The sequence below is a fragment of the Propithecus coquereli genome, unplaced genomic scaffold, assembly GCF_000956105.1.
Source record: "Propithecus coquereli isolate 6110/MARCELLA unplaced genomic scaffold, Pcoq_1.0 Scaffold34, whole genome shotgun sequence".
Taxonomy (NCBI): domain Eukaryota; kingdom Metazoa; phylum Chordata; class Mammalia; order Primates; family Indriidae; genus Propithecus; species Propithecus coquereli.
This window is the reverse complement of record NW_012149063.1, coordinates 5157672-5163671: the sequence shown is the minus strand read 5'-3', so window position 1 is coordinate 5163671 and position 6000 is coordinate 5157672.

Here is a 6000-nt window from a genome sequence, read left to right as displayed (position 1 = left end):
ACTGTTATCCAACCCAATTGGCCTTCTTTCAGGTTTGCAAATGTCCCTTTCAGACTCAGAACTTTACGCATGCTATTCCTTCTTCCTACAATGCCCTTCTCTCAACTATTTACCTAGCTAACTCTCATTTATCCTTCAAGTCTTTTATATGTCATTTTTTTTCCTTCAGTCACTCACTAGGTGATGGGGATACAACATACAAGAAACACATGGTTCATACCAACGGAGTTTACAGCATTCAATCATCTGGGTCCAGGTTACTTTTGATGTTTATTTTCCTTTTGTTATCCCAAGACTTCAGTAAAATTTTGTCTAAACATCTCAGGACTCCCCCAGCTGTTCTTTGGATTATGATAATTAAGAAGAACAGATAGTCAGAGTATCAAAAGTGTAGTGGAAAAAAGAGTGGAATCCTCCACTGAGCTCAGCCAGGGCAGGTAATTACATAGCGAGAAATGCCCCAGGTGAAACTATTAGGGTACAAGAATTGAGGCTGCAAAGTCTAGCTGCCCCTCCTTCACAGGTTGTCTGTCTCTATGGAGAGTCTGAGGGTTTTGTTATTTATGTTATGATGAAGTTTTATTTTGTTTAAACACACACACAGAGCACTCTCCTTATACTCAAATGTGCAATTTGTTAGCTCTACTATAAATTAGGTTGATGTAGATGAAGACCCTAAATGACCACTGGGTGTCATTGCAGTCTTATATAAAACTTGATGTGGCTCAGTGTTCATTCTTTTCTGGAGTGTGGTGATAAATTGCGCTCAGTTCTAAATGGAACCAAAGCACATCATCAATTCAGAACTTAGCTATGTGGTAACATGGGCAAGAAGCACATAGCTGAGGACTGGGAAAGAAGAAAAAACAATGTCTTGAAATGGCCTAAAATGACATCCCAAAGTCCTTTCACTTAAGTTTGTATACTTTCCTCAAACAAAAGCCATTTGGGCCCTTTTAGTGGGAAGTTTCTTTTTTCACTTTTTTCTATTAGAAGTTATTCATTGTTAGTACTCCTTGCCTTTGCCTTGGTTCATCCCATCAACCTAGGTACCATAGGCCCACAAAAGACTATAGTAGGAAGTGGGTTTATCACCCCATGACAAGTCCTAAGCATAATAAGCATGTGCCCAAAGGAAGAGTGACACTGACGTGGAGGGGAGGGCCCCATGTGGCAGGGTAACAAAACGTCTACAATCCATCACCTTTAAAAGGAAACACATATGATTTGGACTTAGACCTGCCAGAACCCCACTAATGATCATTTTAAGACTTACGTTCCCAATGATAACAAGTAGCTGTGCTATTTCTATTCACAAGATGAATGCACCTAAGGGTCAAATGATTTGAGTTCTGTGCTTGGCTCCCAATTCATCTGTTTTCTCACAGATAAAGGATGTTCTGGATTTTTTTCCTGTAATTTGCTGACAAAGTCGTTGTGCTCTGACTCCAAGGTCATTGTATTAGTTGTGATAACTAAACTGCTGTATTTATTTTAAATCCCAAAAGTCAGTAGCTTAACATATGAGAAGCTTATGTCTTGATCAGATAACCTCCCAATCAAGTGTTGAAGATTCCCTTATGAGTGATTCTCCTAGGTGATTTCCCAGGGCTATGTCATCTACATAGCTGAAGCTGGTTCCAGCCAGTGGAAGAAGAAAGGGAGCAGGGAGGAGTCTCAACTCTGTTTTAAAGGTCCTGTCCCACAATAGGCACAGACGAATTCCACACCTGTCCCATGTCTAGAATTGAGTTACATGGTTACACATAACTATAAGGGAGGCTGGGAAATGGCTTAACTGCATTCCTCTAAAATCAGATTTTGGAAGACAGCACTTGATCTATTCCACAAGTATTCATCACTACTCCAAATGATGAAGTATGAAGTTTTATTCTGATTAAACACTAAATTGAGGCACAGAGAAGTTAGATAACTTTCCCAAGGTCACACAGCTAGCAAGTGGCCGAGTTAGGATTGGAGCCCAGAGTCCATACTTTTAACCACTGTATATATCAACCCTGAAAGTATTAGAAGCAGCCAGGTACAGTGGTTCATGCTTGTAATGTTAGCACTTTGAGAGGCCAAGGTGGGAGGATCACTTGAGGCCAGAAGATCAAGACCAGCCTGAGCAACATAGTGAAAACCCCATCTCTACAAAAAAAAAAAAATAGAAAAATTAGCTGGGCTTGGCAGCACAAGCCTGTAGTCCCAGCTACTTGGGAGGCTGAGTCAGAATAATCATTTGAGCCCAAGAGTTTAGATTGCAGTGAGCTATAATCATACCACTGCACTCTAACCCAAGCAACAGAGTGAGATTCTTTCTCAATCAGAGTATTAGAAGAAAATGTGGAGAAATATTTTTATAATCTTGGTGTAAGCATGGCAGCTATAATCATGACCTGAAGACTCAGAAGGCCTAAAAGAAAGCAGTCATGTATTTGGCCACACAAACTTAAATTTCTTAATTTCTTATTTTCTTTTCCAAGAAAATAAACAAAAGCAAATGAGAAGCATTTAACTGGAGATAAATACTGACTATAAACACAATAAAGAGTTGATCTCCACACTATGTAAAGATTCCCTACAGATCCATTTTTTAAACACAGAAAATGGACAGAGGACATAAATAGGCAATTCACAGGAGAAAATCAAACACCAATATAAGAAGACAAGCCTGGTTCTGTGGCAAGTGCCTGTAAAACCAGCTACTTGGGAGGCTGAGGCAGGAGGATCCCTTGAGCTCCAAGTTGGAGACCAGCCTGGGCAACATAACGAGACATATCTCTTAAAAAAAAGATACCCAACTCCACTAATAATAAAAGCGATGCAAATTAAATATGGCAATATTTTATGCCTATCATATTGGAAAAGTTGTTGAAGATTTCTAATACTCATTCTTGGTGAGGGTGCTGAGAAATGAGCAAAGAGCTTAAACTGTCCTTTTTTAAGGGGAGCTTATTGTTATCTATTAAAACATTGACTCACAATTCAGTTAATAGGATTCTAGCTTACAGAAATAATTGGGCATGTGGGCAAACTCTCCAGAAGATATTCATCAAGTGTTTTTTGTAAATACTGCAAATAATCTAAATGACAATTCATAAGAAGATAAACAAATTGTGGTGTATTCCGCATATAGTCCTTAAAAAGAAAGTAGTTTCTCTATAACCATGAGCATGAAAAGAAAAGATTTGTAAAAAGTAAAAATGTAAGCAGTTTGATCCCATATTTACAAAACAAACAACATCTGTTTACATATATTTATGCATACATTTTTCAATTGCATAGAGAGAGCCCTAGGAGGCTTTTGCCCAATATATATTTAATACTATTTGATTCTCTGGCAACCACTGTATATTACTTTGTAATTTTTTGAACAGTAATATTTCCTTTTATTTAAAAAGGATACAGGGAGGGCATAGCTGTCCAGAGTCAGTTCCCTGTAAATAACTCGCCAAGTTTCCTCCCCTCATCCCTCTCTCCATTTTCAAAGAGACAGCAGAAGCAGCCCAGCCTGTGCCAGGCGGGGAAACTACGGAGAGGCTTGGCCCAGGAAAACTCTGCCCGGCATACTGAATAGGGGCATCCAGTGCGGCACTGGTTAGGAGCAGCGTCTGCTTTTCCGAAGTTGGGTGGTGCACGAGGCCCTGCACTTCCCCCATGCCCAGCGCCTGACCTCTTTCCAAAGCACCTGGACCACACACTGCTGCCGCCTCAGAGCCAGACGCCCCAAGCCCCTGGCTTGCTCTGGTCCACTGGAGCCTGGAGACGCTACGCACCGGCGAGCAAAATGGGCAACAGCCTCTCCGCCTGGACCTAGGCAGTTTAAAACCCGTGGGGCCTAGGCCCAGGTTTCGTGGTGAACCTGGCAGCAGACCACAGAACATGTAACGATGTGTTTCCAGGCAATAATCCCACGAGGAAGGTATCATTATTACCCACATTCCATAGATGCCAACAAGGAAGCACAGAAAAATTAACTAATTTTTCCAAGGTCGCAAAGTAGCAGCAGTGATTCAAGCCGGCAAAGCCTGGGTCCCCAGCCCACTTGTCAGCTCATGCTCCGCATCCATAGGAGGTGGCACAACTCCTTAGCTGAGCAATGGGTAAGATGACGGGGTGGACAGACGGAGTCAGAGAGAAAGGGGTACTCTTGAGTTCAGAGCTTCCTTCCAAGTTCTCCCAGTCTGATGCTGTGTGTGTGTGTGTGTGTGTGTGTGTGTGTGTTCCCCACTGAATAGACAATAAAGTGAAATGGGCCTGATTCCGGTCTAAGACTGGGAGGCAGATGGGAAATTGTCTCTGAAAGTTCCAGAAACGTGCTGTACTGACAGCCCAGCCCTGTGGACACTGAGTTTGGGCACACTCACTGGGTTCACCTTAGCGGCTCTTGTGGAGGAAGTTGCCGTTTCAACCCGATGACCAGAGCCAACAAATGTGGGACACATAGAGGACGCTAGGGCCAGGACCAAGGCGACGCACCCCTCCCGGCTCCCCCACGCAGCCCCCCCACCCCCCACACCCCCAGCGCAGCGGGGCACAAACGTTCCCTGCGGAGAGCCGGCGGCCCAGAGCTTAGAGTGGGGACCATAGCAGATTGTTTTCTTCCAAATTTGAGAACAAACTTTGTATGGGCCATTTGCACATCTCTCTTTACAATGCGAGTGCTTCTCCAAGTTCAAAGTGAACATCCCGGAGGTCTTTTTTGTTCTTGGTGGGGGGCGTCTGGGGGCGTGGGAGGATTAGAGGGAGTGTAACTTACTCCATCAGCGTTCGCAGCCCTCACGACCTGGGCACTGAGATCTGGAAGCTTTTAGCCATTGAAGAACGCGTCTCTCTCTCTCTCCCGTTGAAGCTTGCCCCCCTGTGGCCTGAGTGTGGGGCTTGTGCATTTGGGGCCCACACTTGGGCCGCTGCCCCAGCGCCTCGGAGCCTGAGGGATCCCTTACCCCATGCAAGGCGCCCTCGCCGATCAAAAACCCTAGTTCTCTTTGTTTTATCCATTGAGTAAACGATGAAGGGACTAGGGTCAGAAAGACTTTAGAAGGCAGACGAGAAATTGGATCTGAAAGATCTTAGCAGCATGCTGAACTGCCCACCCAGCGCTGCGGAAGGACCGACTGGGAACGTCTAGAATCCACTCATTCTTGTTCAAGCACCTTGTGCTTGCTCCACAGCAGGGAGCAAAGGCAATCCCTGGCGGAATCCCAGCAGGGACAGAACACCTAGCCCCGGAGCTGGGCTTTTGTGTGGGAAGCCTGGGGGCGCGCGCCTCTCGCCCTCCCCGGCGACGCTCGACTCTCGAGTCAGTGTGGGAATCTTCCCGGGGTCCTTCCCGGGCTATCTTCGGCGCAGTACGGCGCGCATCCTCCTATCCCGGGAAAACACCCGCGTCCCCCCGTCCTCTCCTTGGGACTGGAAGGGCGCGGTCGACCTCGGGGCTGCCAAAGCCCCTTGCCGTCAGTTCACTGCGCTTGCAGCATTATGCCGGGGGAGGTGTGATGCTGCTTTCTCCCGAGTTCCCCCGGCCAGAAACCTAGCCTAGACCGACAGCGGCCTTGCCTTTGTGACCGAGATCTGAGTTCGAGTCTGGGTTCTGCTGCGTGTCCATTAGCAAGTGATTTGATCTAAGCCTTGGTTTCCTCAACGTGGATGATAGCGTACCCACCACATAGGGCGATTCCAGGAGTCAGAAAGGTAACCAAGGGAGCAGGCTTGGAGGAACGTCGCGCGCTCAGTAAACGCTCAGTAAATAAATGCTGGCAATCGCTGTCTCCACTAGCCTCCGCGCTGCTGGAAGACAGGAACCCCCGCGCCTAGCATAGTGCCTATCACGGTAGGTGGAGGAGGAATGGCTGACGGACTCTCAAGCTCAAGGGGCGGAGAGGGAGTGTAGGCGGAAATCCGAGACAGTCGCGGAGCTGAAGGCCAAAGGAGAGGTAAGGAAGGCGGCTGGGGGAATGCCACGATTTTTGCGGAGATCAGAGGGCCCATCCACTC